Consider the following 26240-nt stretch of genomic DNA (forward strand, 5'->3'; position numbering starts at 1 on the left):
ATTGTGAGTTCAAGCCCTATGTTTGGGGCAGAGATTGCTTAAAAATAAAATCTTAAAAAAGAAGTAAGAGTCCAATAGTTTATGTTAAGGTTCACTCTTGATGTTTTAAATTCTGTGGGTTTTGATAAATGTATAAGTTAAGAGTCCATAGTTTATGTTAGTGTTCACTCTTGGTGTTTTAAATTCTGTGGGTTTTGATAAACGTCATCATTACAGTATCATACAGGGTACTTGACAATGCCCTAAAAAAATAGGGCCCCCCAAATCTCCTATGCTCCACCTGTCCACACATCTCTCCTTCCTTGAGCCATGGCAACTACCAATCTTTTTAGTCTTTATGGTTTTGCCTTTTCCCAAACATAGTTGGGATTCTGTAGAATGTTGCCTTTTCAGATTGGCTTCTTTCACTTAGTAATACACATAAGTTTTCTGAATTCATCTGTTTGTCCCTCCAACGTTTTGGGCAGCAGTTTGGATTGTGTCCTCCCCTCTCATAGATCCAAGAATAACTGATTTTTAGTCAGCTCAGCGTTTCACTACTCATTAGGATGGGGTGGCAAATTCCAAGCTCCTAGCGTGTGGAACTGGAAATCCTATTGCCTAATATACATTGGTCCCCCCTTATCTGTGGGGGACAATTTAAGACCTCCAGTGGGTGTCTGAAATCACACCTAGTACTGAACCCTGTATATGCTGTGTTTTTTCCTCTACAGACATACTGATGATAAAGTATAGAAAACAATTTGACCTTATATGCAAGGGTTTGTTCCTGGACTCTATTCTATTCCATTGGTCTGTGTGCTTGTCTTTAGGCTCGTATTACACTATTTTGATTACTGTAATTTTGTATTAAGCTTCACAGTCAGGAAGTGTCAGACCTTTATCCTTTTTCAAGATTGTTTTTGGCTATCTTGCGGTTCCCTTGAGATTCCATACAAATTTTAAGATAGGTTTTTCTATTCCCGTGAAAGAGATTATTCTTGAGATTTTGGTGGGGATTACATGGATCTGTAGGTCACTTTGGATAGTTGTAACATCTTAAGTTTTCCAGTCTGGGAAGACACAATGTCTTGTGTTTCTGTATGCCTTCTTTAATTCCTTTCTCCAGTGATTTGTACTTGTCAGTGTATGTCTTTTGCCTCCTTAGTTGTTTATTGCCAAGCATATTAATCTTTCTGATGGCTATTTTGAATTGAATATATAAGACTACTGTTTTAAAGTCTGTGTTTAGTATGATGTTTATGCTTCCTTAGGAATGGTTTTGCCAACTTATTTTTCAAATAGGGCATATTTTCTTATTTCTCTGTATACCTTCTTTTGTTGAAAATTAGGTATTTGAAAAAAATAGCCATTTCTACCTGTCCTTGCAGACTCTGTGCTTGGTCAGTCCTTCACTGATTTAATGGATTTGATCTGAGTTTAGGGATCAGCCTAAGGTGAAAGTTTAAGGTAATCTCTGAGGCTGTGTTTTGCCTGAGTCTGTGAGTGACTTTTTCAGTTCCTCCATACAAACAGCTGTTTCTTTTTAAAATATTTTATTTGTTTAAAAAAATATTTTATTTGTTTATTCATTTATTTAGAGAGAGCGTGAGTAGAGGGAGGGGATCAGGGAAAGGGAGAGAGAATCCCAAGCTGACTGCACAATGCAGGGCTCAATCTCATGACCCCAAGATCATGACCTGAGCCAAAATCAGAAGTCAGAAACTCAACTGACTAAGCCACCCACGTAACGCACAGCTGTTTTTGAATGTCTTACCTTCCCAAAGAGTCTTGTCTCCAGCTTCTCTTTGTGGCCTAAATTGTATATTGTTATGTCTCCACTTACGAAGTGAATAATGTTGAGGAAGTTCCTCACTGTTTCTAGTTGGCTGAAGTTTTTTCTTCTTAATTGAATGGGTATTGAATTTTGTGAATTTGTATTGAATTTTGTGTCTATTAATATGATCACATTTTTTTCTTTGGCCTATTGATATGATGATTTATCTTATTTTTGAATGTTGGACAGACATTTCATACCTGGAATAAATTCCTCTGGCTCATGATATATAATTCTTTTTATACATTATTTGGGTTTGTATTGTTTATATATTGCAGAGGATTTTTTTTTATTATTATCTATGTCCACAAGAGATCCTAGTGTGCTGTTTACCTTTCTTGCAAAGACTGTCTGGTTTTGGCATTAAGGTAGTGCTGACCTCACAGAATGACTTAGAAAGTATTCCCTCTTCTGAAAGAGACCATAGAGAATTGGTATAATTTCTTCTTAAATGTCTGGCACAATTCTCCAATGAATCCAAATGTGCCTGATAACTTCTGTTTTGGAACGTTTTCATTGATTGAATTTCTTTATTAAATAGAGGACTACTCAGGTTCTTCATTTCTGTGTGAATTTTGGCAGATTGTACTTTTAAGGAATTGGTCCATTTCCTCTAAGTTATCATATTTGTGAGCATAGAGTTGTGCATAATATTCTTTTATTATCCCTTTAATGTTCATGGGATCTGTAGCCATGTCCCCTCTTTCATTTTGCTTATTAGTAATATGTATCATCTGGTTTTCTTCGTTATCTTAGCTAGAGGTGTATAATTCCATTGATCTTTTCATAGAAGCAGCTTCTGTTTCTTGAATTTCTCTCTTGATTTCCTATTTTCAATTTAATTGGTTTCTGCTCTGATTTTAATTATTTTTCTTTTGCTTACTCTGGAATTAATTTGCTCTTTTTTCTTTCTCTAAAGTGGAAGCTTAGATTATTGATTTTTGATCTTTTCAAATACAAGCCTTCAATACTGTAAATTTCCCTTTAAGCACTGCTTTCACACTGCATCTCACAAATTTTGGTAAATTATATTTTCATTTAGTTCAAAATATTTCTTAATTTCTCTTGAAATTTCTATTCTTTAAATAATATAATAATGTATTATTTGGAAGTGTAGATTAATATCCAAGTGTTTGGGGATTTTCCAGCTATTTTTCTGTTGCTCATTTCTGGTTTAATTCTGTTGTGAGCTGAGGGTAGACATTGCATGATTTTTATTCTTTTAAATTTCTTAAGATGTGTTTTATGTCCCAGATGTGGTCTGTGTTGGGGAATATTCTATGTAAGCTGGAGAAGAATGCACATTCTGCTGTTGGTTGAAGTAATCTCTACATGAGTGTTGTTGAGGTGTTGTTGAGGTCAGCTATGTTCTATGTTCTATGTTCTGCCTGTTAGATCTGTCCATTTCTGTTAGAGGGGTAGTGAAGTCTGCAACTGTAGTGGTTTCATTTGTCTTTTCTTAAAGTTCTATCAGTTTTTCCTGCATGTATTTTGAAGCTCCATTGTTAGATGCATACACATGAAGGATTATTATGTCTTCTTAAAGAATTGATCCTTTTATTGTTATGTAATGCAACTATCTCTGATAATTTCCATTGCTCTGAAGTCTGTTCTGTCTGAAATTAATATAACTACTCCAGCTTTATTTTGATTAGTGTCAACATAGTGTTTATTTGTCCATCTTTTTACTTTTAATCAATCTGTATCTCTGTATTTAAAGTGAGTTTCAGGGAGCCTCGGTGACTCGGTTAAGTGTCTGAGTCTTTATTTTGGCTCAGGTCATGATCTCAGTCGTGAGATCTGGCTGCATGTCAGGCTCTGTGCTGAGCATGGAGTTTGTGTGGGATTCTTCGTCTGTCTCCCTCTATCCCTCCCTGCCCCCTGCTCACACTCTCTCTTAAAAAAATAAAGGTAAGGTGTGTTTCTTGAAGACATCACATAGTTGGGTATTGTTTTTTTGATCCACTCTAACAATCTTTTTTTTAAGTTATTTTTTAAAGTTTAATCTCTATGTCCATTGTGGGGCTCAACTCATGACCCCAAGAGTCAAGAGTTGCATACTCTTTTTTTTTTTTTTAAGAGTTGCATACTCTTCAGACCGAACCAACCAGGTGCCTCTGACAATCTGTCTTTTAAATGGCGTAGTTTGGGCAGCCCGGGTGGCTCAGTGGTTTAGCGTCCCCTCAGCCCAGGGTGTGATCCTGGGATCCCAGGATTGAGTCCCGCGTTGGGCTCCTTGCATGGAGCCTGCTTCTCCCTCTGCCTGTGTCTCTGCCTCTCTCTCTCTCTCTGTGTCTCATGAATAAATAAATAAAACCTTAAAAAAAATAAATGGTGTAGTTAGACCATTGGCTTTTTATATAATTTTTTAAAATATAATTTTTATTTAAATTTTAGGTAGTTAACAGTGAAATATTGGTTTCTGGAGTGGAATTCAGTGATTCCTCACTTACATACAACACCCAATGCTCATCATAACAAGTGCCCTCCTTAATAGCCATCACCCGTCTAGCCCATCTCCCACCCATCACTCTCCATCACCCCTCAGTTGTTCTCTGTCATTAAGAGTCTGTTATGGCTTGTTTCCTCTCTCTCCTTTTTTTCTTTTTCACCTTCCCATATGTTTGTCTGTTTTCTTTCTTAAATTCCACATATGTATGAGACCAAATGGTATTTCTCTTTCTCTGACTGACCTATTTTACATAGCATAATACACTCTAGGTCCATCTATGTTGTTGCAAATGGCAAGATTTCATTTTTTGATGGCTAAGTAACTTTCCATTATTTATATATATAAATATACCATATTTTCTTTATCCATTCATCAGTTGGTGGGCATTTGGGCTTTCTCCATGCCATTGTTGATAATGGAGCTGTAAACTTTGGGATGTATATACCTCTTCAAATCTTTATTTTCATATCCTTTGGGTACATACCCAGTAGCACAACTGCTGGATCGTAGGGTAGTTCTATTTTTAGCTTTTTGAAGAACCTCCATACTGTTTTCCAGAGTGGTTGTAACAAGTTTACATTCCCACCAACAGTGCAAGAGGGTTCCCCTTTCTCCACACCCTCGCCAGCACCTGTTGTTTCTTGTGTTGTTAATTTTAGCCATTCTGACAGCTGTGAGGTGGTATCTCATTGTGGTTTTGATTTGTATTTCCCTGATGATGAGTGATATTGGGCACTTTTTCAAGTGTCTGTTAGCTATCCTGTAGAAAAGTCTATTCATGTCTTCTGCCCATTTCTTAACTGGGCTATTGATTTTTTTGGGTGTTGAATTTGATAAGTTCTTTGTAGGTTTTGGATATTTTATCAGGTATGTCATTTGCAAGTATCTTCTCACATTCCATTGGCTGCCTGTTAGTCTTTTTTATTGTTTCCTTTGCCATACAGAAGCTTTTTATCTTGATGAGGTCCCAGTAGTCCATTTTTGCTTTTGTTTCCCTTGCTTTTGGTGATATGTCTAGTAAAAAAATTGCTGTGACTGAGGTTAAAGAGGTTTCTGCCTGTGTTCTCCTCTAGGACTTTGATGGTCTCCTGTCTCATATTAAGGTCTTTCATCCATTTTGAATTCATTTTTATATATGGTGTAAGAAAGTGGTCCAGTGTCATTCCTCTGAATGTTGCTGTCTAGTTTTGCCAACACCATTTGTTGAAAAGACTTTTTTTCCATTGGATATTCTTTCTTGCTTTGTTGAAGATTAGTTGACTGGAGAGTTGTGGGTCCATTTCTGGTCCATTTCTCTGTTCTGTTCCATTGATCTATGTGTCTGTTTTTGAGTCAGTACTATACTGTCTTGATGACTATGGCTTTGTAATACAGCTTTAAATTCAGAATTGTGATGCCTCCAGTTTTGTTTTTTTCTTTTTCAGAATTGCTGGACTAATCAGGTCTTTTGTGGTTCCATTACAAAGTTTAGGATTATTCTAGCTCTGTGAAAAAATGCTGATTGTATTTTTTAAAAAGATTTTATCTATTCTTGAGAGACAGAGACAGAGAGAGAAAGAGAGAGAGAGAGAGGCAGAGACACAGGCAGAGGGAGGAGCAGGCTCCATGCAGGGAGCCCCACATGGGACTTCATCCCAGGACTCCAGGATCATGCCCTGGGCTGAAGGCAGGTGCTAAACCTCTGAGCCACCTGGGCTGCCCCGCTGATTGTATTTTGATCGGGATTGCATTACATATGTCTATTGCTTTGGGTTACAGACTTTTAACAATGTTTGGTCTTCCAGTCCACAAGCATGGAATATTTTCCCATTCCTTTGTGTTTTCTTGATTTCTTTCATAAGCGTTCTGTAGTTTTCAGAGTACACATCTTTTATCTCTGTAGTTAGATTTATTCCTAAGTATCTTATTTTTGGTGCAGTTGCAAATGGGATCGATTCCTTGATTTCTTTTTCTGCTTCATTATTGGTGTGTAGAAATGCACATTGATTTTATATCCTATGACTTTGGTGAATTCATATGAGGTCTAGCAATTTTTTGGTGGAGTCTTTAGGATTTTCTACAAAGTGTCATATCTTCTGCAAATAGTGAAAGTTTGACTTCATCCTTGCCAGTTTCAATGCCTTTTATATCTTTTTATTGTCTGATTGCTGAGGTTAAGACTTCCAGGAGTATGTTAAGTAGTAATAGTGAGAGGAAATCCTTGTCTTGTTCCTGACCCAGGGGAAGGGCTCTCAGTTTTTCCCATTGAGAATATTAGCTGTGGATCTTTTGAAAATGGCCTTAATGATGTTGAGGTATGTTCCATCTACCCCTGCTTTGTTGAAAGTTTTTATGGAAAGGATGCTGTATTTTGTCAAATGCTTTTTATGCATCTATTGACAGGATCATATGATTCTTATCCTTTCTTTTATTAATATGGTATATCACATTGATTGATTTGTGAATATTGAACCACTCCTGCAGCCCAGGAATGAATTCCACTTGATCATAGTGAATAATTCTTTGAACATGCCATTAAACTCAATTTGCTAGTATTGAGAATTTTTGCATCCATGTTCATCTGGGTTATTGGCCTGTAATTCTCCTTTTTAGTGGAGTTTTGATTTTGGAATCAAGGTAATGCTGGCTTTGGAGAATGAGTTTGGATGTTTTCCTTCCATTTCTATTTTTTGGAACAGTTTGAGAAAAGTAGGTATTAACTCTTCTTTAAATGTCTGGTAGGGAGGCACCTGGGTGACTCAGTTGGTTAAGTGTTTGTCTCCGTTTGGCTTGGGTCATGGTCCTGAGGTCCTGGGATTGAGCCCTGCCTCAGGCTCCCTGCTCAGTGGGGTGTCTGCTAATCCCTCTCCCTCTGCCTCCCCCCCCCATACCTTGTGTACTCTTAAATAAATAAATAAATAAATAAATAAATAAATAAATAAATAAATAAATAAATCTTTTTAAAAAAATGTCTAGGGCAGCCCGGGTGGCTTAGCAGTTTGGCACCACCTTCGGCCTGGGGCCTGGTCCTGGGGACTTGCGATTGAGTCCCACATCCAGCTCCCTGCGTGGGGCCTGCTTCTCCCTCTGCCTGTGTCTCTGCCTCTCTGTGTGTGTGTGTCTCATGAATGGATAAATAAAATCTTTAAAAACTAAAATAAAGGGATCCCAGGGTGGCGCAGCGGTTTGGCGCCTGCCTTTGGCCCAGGGCGCGATCCCGGAGACCCGGGATCGAATCCCACGTCGGGCTCCCGGTGCATGGAGCCTGCTTCTCCCTCTGCCTGTGTCTCTGTCTCTCTCTCTCTCTCTCTGTGACTATCATAAATAAATAAATAAAAATTAAAAAAATAAAAATAAAAATAAAAACTAAAATAAAATAAATGTCTAGTAGAATTCTCCAGGGAAGCCATCTGGCCCAGGACTTTTATTTGCTGAGAGATTTTTGATTACTGATACAATTTCTTTGCTGGTTATGGGTCTGCTCAAATTTTCTATTTCTTCTGTTTCAGTTTTGGTGGTTTATAAATTTCTAGGCATTTGTCCATTTCATCTAGGTTTCCCAGTTTGATGGGATATAATTTTTCATAATCTTCTAGTTGTATTTCTGTGGTGTTCCTTATGATCTCTCCTCTAGTGATCTTATCTATTTGGGTACTTTCTCATTTCTTTTTGGTAAGTCTGGCTAGGAGGTTATCAATTTTATGAATTCTTTCAAGGAACCAGCTCTTAGTTTTATTGATCTGTTTTGGGTTTTTTGTTTGTTTGTTTCTCTATCAATTATTTCTGCTCTAATCTTTATTATTTCCCTTCTTCTGCTGGGCTTAGGCTTTATTTGCTATTCCTTTTCTAGCTCCTTTAGGTATAAGGTTAGGTTGTGTATTTAAGACTTTTCTTGCTTCTTGAGGTAGGCCTGTATTGCAATACTTCCCTCTTAGGATTGCCTTTGCTGCATCCCAAAGGATTTGGATTGTCATGTTTTTATTTTCATTGCTTCCATGTATTTTAAAATTCTTCTTTAATTCCTGGTTAACTCATTCATTCTTAGTAGGATGTTCTTTAACCTCCATGTATTTGAGGGCTTTCCACATTTTTTCTTGTGGTTGACTTACATTTCATAGTGTTGACTTTAATTGAATATTTATAGACTACATTTTTCTACTCTTTTAGCTTATCAATTATACTTTTTAAAAAACTCTTTTTAAGTGCTTGCTCTTGAATTTGCAGTTTATATTTGCAACTAACACAAGTCCACTTTCAAATAATGCTCTACTGTGTTGTGGGTAGTGCAGGTGCATTATAACAGAATATCCCCAGTCCCTTCCTCCTGCCCCCTATGACCTCATTATCATTCACTTCACTTGTAAAGAAACTATAATTACTGCTTACATTGTTGAAATTATTATTTTGAGACAACTGTTATGCATTAGGTCAATGAAGAATAAGAAAAATAAAAATTTTTACCCCTATTTATTCTTTCTCTAACACTCTTCATGTAGATCTGTTTCTGACCTGTGTCAGTTTCCTTCATTCTGAAGAAATCTTGTAACATTTTTTGGTAGTTATGTCTATCCTGTGACAAATTCCCTTAATTTCTGTTCATCTTATAAATTCCTTATTTTTCTTTAGTTTTTTTTCTTCAACACCTTAAATATTTCTCTGCTCTTTTGCTTGAATGGTTTCTGATGACAAGGCAAATAAATACACTTCTTATTCTTGCTCCACTATAGCTGAGGTTTGTCCCCTACTGCCTTCTTTTATGATTTTCTCTTTGTCTTTAATTTTGTACAGGTTGAATCTGAGATGGCTAGGTACAGATTTCTTATATTTGTAATTTTTATATATATTTAGTGTTCTGTGAGCTTCTGTGGTTTGCCCTCTACTATTAATTCTGGAAAAATCTCAGTCATTGTTGGGTCACATGTTTCTTCTCCTTTCTCCCTTTCTTCTGTTTCCACCACAGATAGATTACACCTTTTGTAATTATTCCACAATTCTTAGATATTCTGTTCTATCCTTTTCATTCTTTTTTCTTCATTTCAGTTTTGAAAGTTGTATTGGCATTTCCTCCAGCTCATTGATCCTTTTCTTGGTTGTGTCTAGTGTATTGATGAGCCCATCAAAGTGTTCTTTATTTCTGTTACAGGTGTTTGGTTTGGTTTGGTTTGGTTTGGTTGCCAGCATTTCCTTTTCATTCTTTCTGTCTTCCTGCTTACATTATCTATCTCTCTTTGCATGTTGTCCACTTTTTCCCATTAGAGCTCTAGCATATTAATCATAGTTGCTTTGGTACGCCTGAGTGGCTCAGCGGCTCAGGGCGTGATCCCAGATCTGGAATCGGGGAGCCTGCTTCTCCCTCTACCTATGTCTCTATCTCTCTGTGTGTATCTCACGAATAAATAAATCTTTAAAAATCATAGTTGTTTTAAATTCCTTGTCTGATAATTCTAGCATCTCTGCCATATCTGAGACTGATTCTCTGCTTGCTTGGTCTCTTCAAAGTATATGTTTGTTATTTTAGTATGCTTTGGAATTTTTTGAAAGCTAGACATGATGTACTGGGTAAAAGAGGCTTAAGATATGTATGCCCTGGGCAGCCCTGGTGGCTCAGCAGTTTAGTGCCGCCTTCATCCCAGGGCGTGATCCTGGAGACTCGGGATCAAGTCCCACATCAGGCTCCCTGCATGAGGTCTGCTTCTCCCTCTGCCTGTGTCTCTGCCCCTCTCTCTCTGTGTGTCTCTCATGAATAAATAAGTAAATAAAAATCTTAAAAAAGATATGTATGCCCTTATTTGAAGTTTTAGTTTACCTAGCTATAAGTTAGGATGTGTTTACTGCTTGCTATATAAGTAGGTATCAGAGCTAAAATTTCCCCTGGTGTCCTTGTTGTCTTTGAGTTTCCCTAAATTATTTATTAGGTAAGGTCTGAGAAGTACAGTTTTTTTAGTTGTATGCCCCTCTTATTACACAGGAGCCCTACTGATGTTGTTAGAAGGATCTGTAGGAGCATCTGGCTTTCTCAGTTGGTAGAGTGTGCAACTCTTGATCTCAGAGTTAGAGGCTTGAGCCCCACGTTGGGTTCAGAGATGATTTAAAAAGAAAATCTTTTTATTTTTTATTTTATTTAAATTCAATTAACATAAAATGTATCATTGGTTTCAGAGATAGAGGTCAGTGATTAATCAGTCTTCTATCACAGCGCTCATTACATCATGTGCCCATCACCCAGTTACCCTGTCCCCCTACCCCCAGGGACCCTGAGTTTGTTTCCTATGTTTAAGAGTCTCTTATGGCGGGATGCCTGGGTGGCTCAGCGCTTGGGCATCTGCCTTTGGCTCAGGGCGTGATCCTGGAGTCCTGGGATGAAGTCCTGAATCGGGCTTCCTGCATGGAGCCTGCTTCTCCTTTTGCCTGTGTCTTTGTCTCTCTCTCTCTCTCTCTGTGTGTGTCTCTCATAAATAAATAAATAAATAAAACTTTATTTTTTTAAAGATGTTATTTATTTATTCATGAGAGACACAGAGACACAGCAGAGGGAGAAGCAGGCTCCACGCAGGGAGCCCAACGTGGGGCTCGATCCTGGGACCCCAGGATCACACCCTGAACCAAAGGCAGACGCTCAACCGCTGAGGCACCTGGGCGTCCTAAATAAAATCTTAAGAAAGAAAAAAAAAGTCTCTTATGGTTTATCTCCTTCTCAGATTTTGTCTTGTTTTATTTTTTCCTCTCTTCCCCTATGATTCTGTTTTGTTTCTTAAATTCCATGTATGAGATCATGTAATTGTCTTTCTCTGACTGACTTATTTCACTTAGTGTAATATCCTCTAGTTCCAACTAGAGTCATTGCAAATGGCAAGATTTCTTTTTTTTTTTTTTTTTTGATGGCTGAGTCATATTCCATTGTTTATAAATAAACCACATCATCTTTATCCGTCATCTGTCAATGGACATCTGGGCTCTTTCCATAGTTAAACTTTTGTGGACATTGCTGCTATAAACACAGGGATGAGGGTGCCCCTTCAGATCACTACATTTGTATCTTTTGGGTAAATACCCAGTAGTACATTTGCTGGGTCATAGGGTAGCTCTATTTTCAATTTTTTGAGGATCCTCCATACTGTTTTCCAGAGTGGCTACACCAGCTTGCATTCCTAGCAACAGTGTATGAGGGTTCCCCTTTCTCCGCATCTACACCAACATTTGTTGTTTCCTGTCTTGTTAATATTAGCCATTCTGACTGGTTTAAGTGGTATCATCCCATTGTGGTTTTGATTTGTATTTCCCCGATGCCGAGTGACTTGGAGCATTTTTTTTCATGTGTCTGTTGGCCATTTGTATGTCTTCTTTGGAGAAATGTCTGTTTACGTCTTCTGCCTATTTCTTGATTGGATTATTTGTTCTTTGGGTGTTGAATTCGGTAGATTCTTTATAGATTTTGGATACTAACCCTTTATCTAATCTGTCATAAAAATAAAATCTTTAGGGGATCCCTGGGTGGCTCAGTGGTTTAGTACCTGCCTTCGGCCCAGGGTGTGTCCTGGAGTCCCGGAATGGAGTCCTGCATTGGGCTCCTTGCAGGGAGCCTGCTTCTCCCTCTACCTGTGTCTCTGCCCGCCCCCCTCTGTCTCTCATGAATAAATAATCTTTAAAATAAATAAATAAATAAAATCTTTTAAAAAAAGTAATCTCTTGTTCTGTGATTAGGTCTCAGGCTTAGTGAACCTATGCCCCTGACCTGTGACCTTCACGTGACCTTCACAAGTGCTGTTTGGTTTTGGATTTTGCCCCCCTCTAAGGTGAAACAGGAAGGCAGAGGGGGCTAGAGTTAGACATTTTCCTTCCCCTAAGTCAGATAGATTCTGGTGAATCTCAGTAAGCTGGGTTCTGGTAAAACAATTTGCCTTGAGCTCAGGCTTTGTTTAGAACAGAATGTTCTGGGCCTATCTCAAGATGGCTTCTTTTCCCCTTCCCCTGCCTGAAGCCTGAGAGGTTTTGTTCATTGACCTTCACTGTGAGAACTTGGCAGGTAAAACTCACAGAGGTATGTGAGTCCCTCTAAGAATGAGCCTTCCCTAGTTTTATTTATTTGAGCTTGTCCTCATGGGACCTCTAGTGATTCATCAGTTATACTTTGATTTTTCCTGCCCAGGTTTCTCCTCCAAATACAGATTTTCTGTATTTGCCTGTTCTTATCGTTTGGGCAGTGTTTTATCCTGTGAGTTCAGTTCTCTGATGGACCTAAAAAGAGTTGTTTTTCAATTTGTTTTAGCTTTTTTATTATAAAAACAGTAGTGATTGCTTCTAAACTCCTTACATGCCGGACTAGAAAGTGGAAGTTCCTTGCTTTCATTTTTTTGTTTTGTTTTTTGTTTTTAAAAGATTTTATTCATTTGAGGGAGAGAGATAGCACAAGTAGGGGCAGGGAGGCAGAGGGAGGAGAAGCAGACAGGGAGCCAGATGTGGGGCTCGATCCCAGGTCCTAGAGATCATGACCTGAGCTGAAGGCAGTTGCTTAACCATCTGAGCCACTCAGGCACCCCCTTGCTTTCATTTTTGAAAGGTGTTTTTGATTAAAAGAATTCCTGGTGACACTTTTTTTTCCCCTTTCAGTGCTTTAAAGATGTCATTCCATTGTTCCCCAGCTTATAGCAGAAGTCGCTTATCATTCTTATCATATTTATCTATATATAATGTGGGTTTTTTTCATGTTTATAAACAGTTTATTAGGTTTATTACAACGGGCATGTTCCCAGCTGAATGCACAAATACAAGTGAGGTATCCCTGGGTTAATGCAGGAGCCAGTGGGTTACATGGGACTGACTGGGCATCAGGCAAGGAGGGAGCACCAAGGCTTCAGAATCAGACCCGGCAAAAGCCCCTGAGCCAAGGGTGGGCTAATGTCCCAGCACTTCTTTCTTCTCACAGATGGACACCCCACAGGGCATATCTTCAACATCACATCATTTCAGTGATGTTCAGGGAACAGATGCTAAAACTGAGCCAGTGTCCTGGTCACTTGAAATGTTGTTGCCTTTTTTTTTTTTTTTTTTTAAGATTTTATTTATTTGACAGAGAAAGCACAAGAAAGGGGAGCAGCAGAGGGAGAAGCAGGCTCTCTGCTGAGCAGGGAGCCCAATGCAGGGCTTGATCCCAGGATGCTGGGATCATGACCTGAGCCGAAGGCAGACGCTGAATCCACTGAGCCATCCAGGTGCCTATGAGCTATTGTTGCTTTGTAAGTCACATGCTAGCCTGCGAACAAAAATTTTGGAATCCTCCAGTAATAGTGTGTCAGAGTGGCAATACCTCTGTATTTCTCCCTTAGCACCCCGTTGCCTATTTTCATTACTACCTGAATTCCCATCCGTAAGCTACATCCCCTATGATGAAAGTCTCACATACACAACATGTCTTTCAGATGACAAAGCTATTTCCAAAGCAGCATCTTGTGCAGTCTGTGACATTGAGGAAAGTGCCTCTGGTTCCCTGTCTGCTGTGAAGAGAGGCATCCACCCTTGACCAATGCCTAAGTGAAAGCATAATTTAGAGGACAGATTTATGAAGTAGAATATGGACAAAAATAGGAAAAAGTTCTACTATCTCAGGTCTCTGTGCCTTTCACAGAACTGCTAGCAGCGCTGTGTGGGGACAGAGCATCTGAGGACGCATAGCCTCTACGGTCTCCTCTTTGCAGGAGACTCTCTGAGGAGGGCCTGGGGGAGACTGCCATTTTCAGTGGCTCTTATTAAGTGTGATCATTGTGTACTTTGGATTGGAATTTGCTGCACCTTTTTTTTTATAGTAAGATACCAACTGCTTAAGAAATAAGTATGTTTTAATTAATCCATTAAATAGTTGTGAAAAGGAGCCTTTTAAGAGATGCAATCTCTTTGAACAATCAATCAAACTCTTAAATTCAGCATGCTAAATATGTTTTTAAAATAAACTTATAGCATGTTAAAAAAAAAATAGGAAACAAACTCCAGAAAGTTATCATCTCTGGGGACAGGGCCAGTTAATGACCAGTTCACAGAAGGTCTCACCTGAAGGCTACAGAACTGTTGCTCACATAATTATTAGAAACCTACTGGAGTCCACAGCTGACAGTCTGCAAACTATGGGGTAGAACTCAGTCTTGAGGTATGAAATGGTCAGAGTCTAGCCTAAACCTTCTCTAACCCCTGGGAGAAGTGCTGAAATCAGAAGGGGAACTGCACCATCGACAGCATTCCACAGGCAAGAAAGGCCTGTTTGTACGTGAGCCTCTACATCCTAACTTATAATTTTAATTCTGAAGGGGACCGTAACTTCCATTTGTCACTTTTTAAAATTTCTCAGTCAGGATCAGAATCAAGGACATCGTACTGGCATTTAGCTTTTTGGGAAAATAGAAACTTTGGTCATAGCCATAGTTCTATAAAAATGTCTTAAAGAGGCTATTTCTGATTAAAGTATTTTTAACAAGTGATAAAACATAACAAGTAAACATCTTCATATCTAATATAAGAGCAAAAACTCTAACAGCATTTTATTATAAATACAGCTCAAGAGTCAGTAGTGCTGGGACACCTGAGCCTTTGGCTCAGTGTGTGACCCGGGGTCCTGGGATCGAGTTCCGCACCGGGCTCCCTGCAGGGAGCCTGCTTCTCGCTCTGCCTGTGTCTCTACGCCTCTCTGTGTGTCTGTCATAAATAAAGAAAATATTTTTCTTTAAAAAAGAGTCAGTAGTGCTTACAAACAGTAGAGAGTTCCCTTATAATAGCAAAATAAGGCACAGCCTGTCATTGTTACAGATTTGTGTTAAGCAATAGTGTTCTTTCTATAAGGCACAAATTGGAAATCTGATTACCTAAACATTTAATATATGGTTCCAAAGATTACCATAAAACAGGGATAGCTAACTTGGAACAAATTCCCTTAACTGGAATTAACGACAGTTAATCAGACAACATTACTTCTAAGGTATGACACTCGGGAACTTAAGAGATCCTCTTCATCAGCCATATAGCAGTCTGGGAAGGCGCCGGGCCAGATGTGGACCAGGTGGCTGCACTTCAAGTTTGGAGTGCTTAATGAAAACAAAGACCCGCTTCCTAGAAATTAAACTTTATAGTAACAAACAAAAAACGTAATCACATTCGATAGAATGACAGGGGAGCTCAAGATTATATCAGGTTCTAAGTCATAAGCCTTGAAAAGGATTTTTGAACAGCAGGCTAGAGTTTCACTGGTTCTTCTCAGGGAAACATCCCACACAAGATGATGATGATGGCCACAACGACAATCCCTATTGCCCACATCTTGGAGTTCTTCCCCGATACTTTCTTGTCAACTTGGCAGCACTTGTTTCAAATTGGGACACTCCTGCCTGAGGCCTATCTATATGATCATCTAACTCTGAGAGCTGCTGATGCTTTTTTTTTTTTTAAAGATTTTATTTATTTATTCATGAGAGATACAGAGAGAGGGGAAGAGACACAGGCAGAGGGAGAAGCAGGCTCCCTGCAAGGGAACCCGATGTGGGACTCGATCCCGGGATCACGCCCTGAGCCAAAGGCAGACACTCAACCACTGAGCCACCAGATGCCCCACTCTGAGAGCTTCTTCTCTTTTCAACACCTTGTATCGACTCTCATGATGTCCACTGTCTCATCTGCTAGATTCTGTGTCTGCTGAAGTCTCCAGTGACTGCCAGAGGCAGCTGCACCTGTAGACATCTTGGCAGTGGTGAGCAGTGGTCTGCAGAGCTGCGCAGCAGGACCCAAGGCCAGGACTGTACATAATGTGCTCTGTAAAAGCCCAGCTTCTTTAACGATTTTTTTTCTTTGACTCTGGTTTCAGCAATTTGATTATGATGTACCTTGGTGGTGGTCTCTTAAGGTTTGTTCCCCTTGGGTTATATTGAGCTCCTTGGATCTGTGAGTTTATAGTTTTGATCATATTTGGGAAATTTTGCTTATTTCTTCTGATATTGTTTCTGTCTCCTTTTTGCTCTTCTTTTGCTAGGATTCCAGTTTATTCACTTTGACCTTCTTGGTAGTGTCTGGTGTTTTGTTTTATCTGTGTGCTTTATTTGTGTGTGTGTGTGTGTGTGTGTGTGTGTGTACTTTATTTTGAGTAGTTTCAATTGCTATGTCTTTAAATTCTCTTTTATGGTGTTGATCCAATGCCAAACCTATACTGTATGTTTTTTCATTTTAGATACTATTACTATCTCTAGAAGATCCATTTGGATCTTTTTATAGCTTCCATTTCCCTCCCCATAATGCTCATTTTCCTCTACCTTCCTGAATATATAAAGCATTTTTATAATAATCATTGTCCTTGTCTGCTAGTTCTTATATCTCTGCCTTTGCTAGGTCAGTTTCTGGTGGTTGGTCTTTCTTAAGGTCATAGGTCATATTTCTCTCTCCTGGTACAGCAGTTACCAGTTCATGCTTCGTTGCCTGCTTGTGATGCTGGCATACTTCTCTTTTGCCAGCTAGCCTCATGCTAATCTTTGCTGTTGGGGGTGCTGGAGAAGAAGGGGCCTTTCTTCCCTGTTCTGTGTGTTTGGCTTATTTCCATTCGATGACACAGGCTGGAATGTAGGACATGTGGGAGCTCACGCCAGTAAGTTTCTGTGGCACCTTTTGGGGCAGGTTCTTAGCTGCAGATTCAGCAGCACCCTGTGGTACCAGTGTGATATTCTCTGTATATCTGGAAGGGGGGAAGGCACTGCCAGGCAAGTTCTGTGGGACCCTGGCTGGCCTCCTGGCAGCTTTCTGGTGAGTTCATCAGCACCTCTGCACTGGTGGCTGCCCAGAACTCTGCACACAGCTTCCCTGCTAATTGTGTTGGCACCCACGTGGGTGGTTGTCGGCCCCCAGCTTTGGCCTGGGGCAGCCAGTGAACTTGCACCATCCAGTGGGCTGTGACTACCCATCTCCCAGGTGTGAATCCTTCCCTTGGGTACTTCCCTTCACCCTAGGGTGTTCTGTAGAGTTCTCTTTTGTTTCCTTTCAGTTAACTCCTTATAAATAGTTAATAATTCTTTATACTAAACTTCCTTTATTTAAAATGCCATGTGTGGGATCCCTGGGTGTTTGAGTGGTTCAGCACCCGCCCTTTGGCCTGGGGTGTGATCCTGGAGTCCCAGGATCGAGTCCCGCATCGGGCTCCCGGCATGGAGCCTGCTTCTCCCTCTGCCTGTGTTTCTGCCTCTCTTTCTGTCTGTGTCTCTCATGAATAAATAAATAAAATCTTTTTTAAAAAAAATATAAATAAGTAAGTAAGTAAGTAAATAAATAAATAAATAAATAAATAAAATGCCATGTGGTTTCTGTCTCCTGGCTGGACTCCAACTGATATACTTGCCCACTTCCCTGTTGGATCCTGGACATTGTGAATTTGTGTTGTTGGTTGCTGGGTTTTGTTATATTCCTTCAAATAGTATTACTCGAGGTCTGGTACACAGTTCAGTTCCTTGGCAACAATCGATCCATTAGCGGCTTGCTCCTGAGCAGCGTTAGGGTGGGTCCAGGGCTGCCTTGGTTTGCAGCTGATTTAGCCCCATTATTAGGGGTGATGCCCCTCTGAGGAATCTCCCTGACAGCCTGTGAATTAGGAGGCCTTTCCGCGGTGGCCTGTGGGAACACAAAGTAGTGCCATCCCCGTGTGAGCTCTGGGGGTTGTTCCATCCGCTCCTTTCTAGGGATTCTTGCCTGGAGCTCCTGGAGTGGTTTGTCTTACATGGGTACACATTCTCCCCCAGGTGAAGCCCCATGGGACCCCGTGCACGTCCTGGAGCTCTGCCCTCGGTGCAGCCCCTCCTCCCCAGCACTCCGCCCCACACATCCAGCTGCCTCCTTGCCCCTCTGGCTCCTCTGCTGAGGGAGACGGTCACCTGTGCCTGGGTTTCCCCCTCCCTGCACCATAGCGTGGATGCCACTGCGTTGGCCATGGCTGGTGCAGTCACAGGCTCCGGCTGTTGGTTTCCCCTTCTTTGCTGGGATCACTGCCGTCTGGTGACTGGAGACCCACTGCATCATCTCTTGTCCAGTTTTCCTGTGTGCAGGGGACCCTGTTACTCTGACTTGAAGGAGTACATAACCAAACAGATGAAACAGCCAGTCGGGAGCTTAATGAAATCAGCACAGGTGGGGCTCTCTGGCTAAGCTGACTGACACTGTTAATGCTTCCTTTCTTCTTTTATTAAACAGTCGCACTACAATTGGGAACAGCAAGATGGTATGGATGGGAAGACAGTGACGTGGGGACAGCCTGCGCTTGGTCCCGGGCAGGACCACCTTACCATCTTCCGTGGTTGTATCCTTGCTGGGCTGAGGTGGTTGCGAGGATGAGCGCCTCCTCACAGGAGCTCAAGTGAAGAAAGGAGCTGATCGCCCATGAACTTGAGTCTCTGCCCTGCTTCTGTGGCCCACCACGGCTCAGGCAGTCTTCAGACGATGAGGAACGGGACCAACATTGCCACCTGCCTCCCGGCACTCCGGCCTTGGCCTGGACTCCTCCCTGGCCTCCTGGGGCCACCTCTGCTTCTGCCTGAGGCCCTGGCCTTGGCTGCAACTGGAGTGAGCTGGCCGGTGGTGGCCCGTGCTGCCCTGCTACACTTCCGCTCTGAGGGAGGAGAGCCTGGAAGGCCAGCCTTGCAAGGTGAGTGGATGCGTTTTCTGAAATGGCATAGAAGTGGGGTGAGAACCAGCGCTGCTCCCTGGAGCCCAGAGCCTGCGGTTCCTGAGGAGGCAGAGGTCTGTGCAGCTGCTTTTCCTGTCCTCCCAGAAGCACCTTCCCCTTCCTGTTCCCAAGGCCAGGTCTCTGCCAGCCTCAGACCCTGCCCGGGGCTGTTGGTGCCCAGACCTCTGAGCAGAGAGTGGCGGCAGGGCCCTGGGTCTGCCCGCCTCCAGGAGTCCAGAACAGGCAGCCCTGTGGGGAGCCCCACAGCTCAGTGAGGGTGTGGAACAGGACAAGTGCATCATCCTTCAATTGGCCAGACCCGAGGAGGAGACTGTCCTGGCGGCCAGCTAAGGGTGAAGGCGGAGATGCTGAGGGAGGACAGTTAGCGGGAGCCCTTCTCCTGTGACTGAGCCCCACAGGCTCTCACTGCATGCATCCCTGCCCCACGGGAAGAGTTCAGTCATGGGAACTTACAGCATGAAGCTCCCTGGTGGGGGGGAGCAGGGAACACCAGGGGAGCTTGGGGCCATGGTCTCCTCCACACCAGCAGAGCTGCAGTGTCTTCCCATCCCACAGCCTTAGGCCCAGAGATGCCGAGAGAATGGGTGAGAGGGTCTGGGGACTAGTGGACACAGTGACTAGGGAAGACATGGGTCAGCTCTCCCAGCTGGCCATCCAGGAAGGGCCGGGCAGAGTTAGAAAAGACACTCTGTCACTTGGGACTTAGACTTGAAGGTCAGTGGCGAGGGGGCCTCAGTGGCCACTGTGTTGTGGGGCTGCGCCATCACGTGGGTGTTGGCTCTCGGGACCACCGGTTCCTGTAGGGTCCCGCTGGGACTAGGATGAACTGGTCCCACTGGCTGTGCTTTACCCAAGTACTACTGTGATAGTTCCTTAGCCCACAGGAGCCTCTCCCGCCCATGAAGAGCTGTGACCCTGGTGCCCGCTTATCACCCTTGCTTGTATGTCGCCACCCCACAAGAACTGGGGATGTGGAGGCTGAGAGGCCGGGCCTGGTGACAGAAACTTGTCCCTTCACTCATTCATCAGAGAGGACTGGGCCAGGCCCCCTTTGTGTGAGATGCTCATGCTTGAACGAGGACGACCAGAGCAGCTGGAGAGGGGTGGGGGCATCCAAAGCCATTGCTCTGTCAAGAAGGCCCCTCTCCGATGTTCATCCTTTCATTCAGCAAGTACTCGGTGCGCACTTGCTATGGGTCCGGCCTTGTTTAGATGCTGTTACATAAGCCCACTCTCACTGCACTGCTTCCAGGGAGACAGAATGTACGCTGTGTGTTAGATGTGGTTGATGGTAAAACAAAAACAAGGCTAGAGGGACAAAGTGTATTGACTTAAGTAGGATGCTATGGTAAGGTGACATCTGGGAAGAGGCTTGAGCGAAGGAGGGGCAAGCTGTGTGCTCCGGAGGCGTAATGCTTAGGTGGAGGGACAGTGCAAAGGCCCTGAGCCAGGAGCCCACTTGGGGAAAATGGTTGAAACTGTCAATGTGTAACAAGCTATCGTGTTTACAGATAAGCTCCATGGCCAGTCCTAGGCAGGAAGCACATCAGTTACTTGCACTTCATATCAAAAACCAGCACTGCCCATCTGGCCAAGAGGGCTGAGTCCCCAGAGAGGAAGCAGGCCTGGGGGTGGCAGTCTGCAAGCCCCAAGGCTCTTTCTCCCAGAGCAAGGTGGTAGACCAAAGCTGAGGACTCCTGCTCCGGCTCTCAGAGAAGTTATAGAATGAGCTTCTAGAATGTAGAATTGCTATGTCCCACTACCATCTTCTTTGTAGGACTGGGCCGGTAAGGACAGATCCCATAGGGTTCAGACAAGGTTGCAGAGGTCTTCAGCCCCAGAGCCTCTTGGTCGAGCAGAGACATGGCCTGCGTTCCTTCTGGCTGTGTCTCATCACTTGGCATGCCTCTGCATGGACACGTATAGCTCCGAGATGTCCAAGCAGCCTAAGCTAGCAGGACAAGCTTGCTGAGTTCTCAGCACACATCCTGTCCTCACACTGTCCCCATTTCAGTGACTCATGCCAGGTAGTGAAAACAGACTGCTTCTAGCCATGGAGTAGCTCATGGCCGACCAATATCTGCTGAGGACTCGAGGAAGTGGCTACAATTCAGAAAGAAGCTGCCTGAGGGGCTGAAGAGGTGAGCCTGCTTCTTGCGCTGGCTTTTCTCCTTGGGGCGGGGCAGGGGGAGCTGCTGAGGGCAGAGAAGCCAGAGGAGCTCTGGACAGTCTCACGGGGCTGGCACGACCAAGATGGGGGCTTAGGGCTGTTAAGGCAGCAGGACCTGAGGGCGAGATCCCTGAAAGGAAGGAGGCCAGGGAAGCGAGGGTGATCCCAGCAGCAGTCCCCCCTCGAGGCATTGTGGATGAACTGCTCAGGCAAGAGAACCAGAAAGTGGTGGGAAAGCAGAGCAGGATGGTCAGCAGTTTCGTGGTGCAGGGAAGAGTTCAGAGCCTTTCAGGGAGGAGTGACCCTGAGAAACGCCAGGTTCTTGGCTGGGACCCATGGGGTGCACTCTGGGCGTGGGGGAAAGCCACAGCTAGAGTGGACTTCACTAGGACGGTGGGTGAGCCACGCATCACCTGAGCCCCCGAGTGTCCTGTGGCGGCCTGACCCTCCGCCTTTCTGTCACACACCATGCCTAATACTGACTCCGGTCACCAGGCACCCTGACAAACAGGACCAGGCGGGGTGACAGACCCACCAGCAATTAAGGTATTGAGGTCGCCAGACGCAGACTTTAGCTGATTACATATTCGAGCAAAGAGGTAAGACACAGAGCTTCACGGAGAACTCATAAAGAATTAAACGAAAAATCTGAAATAGCAAAGTATGATGACTAAAATTTAAAGTCCCATAAGTGGACGTCACAGTGGATTGGAGGCAGCTGAAGAAAGAATTGGCGAGCTGGACTGGCTCAGTAGAAGATACCCCTACAAACACCACCATGGGTGGCCTACCCTAGTCTGCGAGCATCCTTGTCCTGTGCTCCTCTCTTCCGCAGACCCCAGCCTGGGGTGTGGAGTGGGGGCTGGGGGCTCCTGTGGAAGAAGGTTCTTGGTGCTTGGAGAGACTGGAGGGTCCTCAGTCGTGGTTCAGTGTGACTTTGTTGGAAATACTCCTGGAATGCTGGGAGCCCAGTCAGTAGAGCTTTGTGGTGCTGATGAAATCTTTAGGAGCCTCAGATTCACCATCAAGAGCACAAGCTCCTTTGTATTTGTGGTCTTGGGCTAAACGTATGCTAATTTCTCAACATACACCTTAGAAACTGCCTATTTTTTATTTATTCACGAGAGACACAGAGGCAGAGACACAGGCAGAGGGAGAAGCAGGCTACATGCAGGGAGCCCGATGTGGGACTCGATCCCAGGACCCTGGGATCACACCTTGAGCCGAAGGCTCACTCAACCACTGAGCCACTGGGTGCCCCAGAAACTGCCTTTTTAAACAATTGTCTCAAGGCACCTGGGTGGCTCAGTGGGTTAAGCATCTGCCTTCGGCTCAGGTCATGACCTCAGGGTCCTGGGATCAAGCCCCTTCTAGGGCTCCCTGCTCAACAGGGGGGAATCCTGCTTCCCCCTCTCCCTCTGCCACTCCCCCTGCTTGTGTCTGCATGTTAGTGCTCTCTCTGTGTCAAATTAACAAAATCTTTAAAAAATAAAATTGTCTTTTTATTTGCTTCTCCCTCTAAATGCAGAGTGTAGAGAGTTGCACTGACCGGTGGGATTGCGGAAACGGAGGCCCATCTGATTTGCAAGGGGGTGCAAGCACACACTCTTTAGGCCTCCCGTCGCCGGTCTGGAGTGCCGCCTGTTTACTGACGCGATGGGCATGCACAGAGGCAGGGGTGAGGACATGGGGGCCAGGGCTGCTGCTGAGTGTGACTGGCACTGTTTTGGATTGCATGGTGTTCTGAGAAGTTTTCCACCCTGGGTTAATGGTTTCTTTATAATGAAGATAAATAAATTCATGCGGGATGGTGAGGTAAGGCGGGGTCATGGTTCAAGGCCAGCTGAGCTGAGTGATGCCAATGACCCACACAGGTTGTTTGGCATGTGTTAAAGCAGTGTCATGGCAAAGATGTCAGCGCTTTATCTGAAGGAAAGGACGGAAGCCCCTTGTCTTCTGAAATGCTCTGTGGGTCAGTGAACACCCTTCCCAAGGGGAGAGAAGAGCTTCCGGGTGAGTCTGGCCGAGGGGAGGCATGCCCGTGGGGCCCTCACCGCCATGGCTCCTGGGAGGTTGTGGTCAGCTCAAACCCAGTGCCCAGAGGCCACTCGGATGCCTCACAGCATACCCTGTGCTTCAAGACAGGAGGCCGTCCCGGGTTCTCTGGAGGGTCCATGAGGAATAGATATTATCTTAGCCAGGAGGGGGCTGAGGGAGGTGGGGACAGGAGGTGAGCACGTAGCCCCACTGCATTAAGCATTTGTCAGTGGGGCACCTTCTGTGTTCCAGGCACCGGGTTAGGCACAGGGCGGTTTGATGGGCAGGTTAGACCAGGCCCCAGCTCTCGTGGGGTTTGTGTTCTAGTCGGGAGGCCCACCTGAAACAGGTAAGAGCAAACATGTGAGGAAACAAAGAAAACAAGTGATAGAAATCTTGAAAAAAATGACCCTGGGACCACGTCGGTGGTAAGGATTGGTGGGGAGAGGAAAATCTCCCTCAAGAGGTGACGTTTGAGCTGCACCAGAATGATGAGGGAGCCCAGCTCTGCAGGCAGAGCAGAGGCCCGGAGCCAGAGACGCACATGCCTTTGTGGGCTTCAGCTTTCGTCCCGAGGATGAGTTCAAGTGATGACGGGTCTTAAGTGCAGGAGTAACATTCCCCAGAGGTGCCAGGTGCTGTGCGGAGACTTGTCGTGGCACGGCTTTCCAGAAGCAGGGAGCCCGCTGGTAGGCTTTGCATGGGTTTGGGGAGGACTCATGCAGTAGCTGCAGGGCCAGAGTGCGTGCAGACTGGGGCTGCATTTGGGGTGGCGCTGAGGGGAAGCAGGGGCCCAGGGCACTCTGAGCATCTAAACGCAGGGTGGGGGCAGCCCTGGTGGCTCAGCGGTTTAGCACCGCCTTCAGCCCGGGGTGTGATCCTGGAGTCCCGGGATCGAGTCCCACGTCAGGTTCCCCGCATGGAGCCTGCTTCTCCCTCTGCCTGTGTCTCTGCCTCTCTCTCTCTCTCTCTCTCTCTCTGTCTCTTAAGAATAAATAAATAAAATCTTTTTAAAAAAAATTAGCAATCTCTCTACCCTACTCTCTGAGTGTGGAGCTCAAACTCAGGACCCTGAGATTAAGAGTCACATGCTCTTCTGACTGAGACAGGCAGGTGCCCCAGCTTCTCATTACTTCATTTTTGGATGATGCATTATATTCACTTAAGGCTTCCAAATGTTTTATTTATTTAAATTATTTATTTAAAAAAATAAATATATTTATTTTTTAAATTATGGAAAATTTTAACATATTCAAATAGAGACTAGTATCTGAATCCTCGTGTGCCCACCACCCAACCTCGGGGCCACATTTTGAAGCAAATCCCAGACAGCAAGCACATCGTTTCATCCTTAAATATTTCACTGTGACTCTAAAATCCAAAGATTGGCAGCTCTTTCTGCCCATGACTACTGTCCCTTCACTTTAATAAAAACAACTTTTTGCACTGAAAAAATAAAATCTAAAGATCACTAAAAGCATATCTATAATGGCATTTTCACACCTAAACATTTAGTACAGGCCCACCTTGGAGATACTGCGGGTTCAGCTGCAGACACCACCATAATGTGAATATCACAATAAAGTAAGCCAAATGAACTTTTTGGTTTCCTAGTGCATATAAGTTATGTTTACACTATCCTATAGTCTATTAAAATATGCAGTGCCATTATTTCTAAAAAAACAATGCACGAACAAACTTTAATCAAAAGTTACTTTATTTAGGGGTGCATGGGTGGCTCAGTCGGTTAAGTATCTGCCTTGGGATCGGGTCACAATCCCGGGGTGCTGAGATTGAGTACCACATCAGGCTCCTTGTTCAGTTGGGGAGCCTGCTTCTCCCTCTCCCTCTGCCTGCAGCTCCCCCTGCTTGTGCTGTCAAGTAAATAAAATCTTTTAAAAAGTTACTATATATAAAGCTAAAAAACGCTAACCATCAGCTGAGCTCTTTGGAAGTCATAATCTTTTTGCTGGAGGAGGGTCCTGCCTCGATGTTGGTGGCTGCTCACTGATCAGAGTGGTGGCTGCTGAAGGTTGGGGTGACTCTGTCAACTTCTTAAGACCACAGTGGAGTTTTCCATATTGACTGTTCCTTTCACAATTTCTCTGGAGCACATGATGCAGTTTGATAGCATTTTGCCCATGGTAGAAATTCTTTCAAAATGAGTCAGTCCTCTCAAATCCTGCAGCTGCTTCATCAGCTAAGTTTACAAAATATTCTAAATATTTTGTTGTCATTTCAACAATCCTCAGAGTAGATTCTGTCTCGATAAACTACTTTCTTTGCTCATCCATATGAAACAACTCTGCTTAAGGTTTATCATGAGATTGCAGTGACTCGGCCCCATCTTTAGGCTCCACTTCTTTTAATACTTATTTACTTAAGTAACCTCTCTACCCAACGTAGGGCTCCAACTCATGACCCTAAGGTCAAGAGTCACTCCCTCTTCCACCTGAGCCAGCCAGGCGCCCTGAGCTCCACTTCTGATTCTAGTTCTCTTGCTGTTTCCACCACATCTTAGTGACTTCCTCTGCTGAAATCTTGAACCCCATGAGGGGTTGGAATCAACTTCTTCCAGACTCCTGTTAAGGTTGATATTTGCTCTTTTCCCATGAATCAGAAATATTCTTTTTTTTTTTTTTTTTTTTTATTCATGATAGGCACACAGTGAGAGAGAGAGAGAGAGAGGTAGAGACATAGGCAGAGGGAGAAGCAGGCTCCATGCACCGGGAGCCCGACGTGGGATTCGATCCCAGGTCTCCAGGATCGCGCCCTGGGCCAAAGGCAAGCGCTAAACCGCTGCGCCACCCAGGGATCCCTCCAGAAGGATTTCAATTGACTTTGCCCGGATACATCAGAGCAATCACTGTCTGTGGCAGTTATAGCCTTATAAAATTTTATTTCTTTTCTTTTTTTAAATTTTTATTTATTTGAGAGAGAGAGAGGAGTGGGGGCAGAGGCAGAAGGAAAAATAGGCACCCCAAAAATGTATTTCTTAAGAAATAAGATATGAAGGGCACCTAGGTGGCTCAAGTTTGTTGAGCATCGGCCTTCATCTCAGGTCAGGATCTCAAGGTCCTGGGATCGAGCCCTG

General features: G+C 43.7%; 1 long non-coding RNA gene across 2 annotated transcripts in view; it reads left to right on the forward strand.

Moving 5' to 3' along the window:
• The window catches only part of LOC140638360 (uncharacterized), a 36472-nt gene extending 13320 nt beyond the window's left edge, over positions 1 to 23152 (forward strand). For both annotated transcript variants that reach the window (XR_012035436.1, XR_012035437.1), the window contains exons 2-5: positions 18447 to 18897; positions 20954 to 21080; positions 22638 to 22787; positions 22984 to 23152. This is a non-coding gene — a long non-coding RNA (uncharacterized lncRNA). The remainder of the gene's footprint in view (positions 1 to 18446; positions 18898 to 20953; positions 21081 to 22637; positions 22788 to 22983) is intronic.
• The last annotated feature ends 3088 nt before the right edge of the window (positions 23153 to 26240 follow it).

This window comes from Canis lupus, chromosome 8 (assembly GCF_048164855.1).
Source record: "Canis lupus baileyi chromosome 8, mCanLup2.hap1, whole genome shotgun sequence".
NCBI lineage: Eukaryota > Metazoa > Chordata > Mammalia > Carnivora > Canidae > Canis > Canis lupus.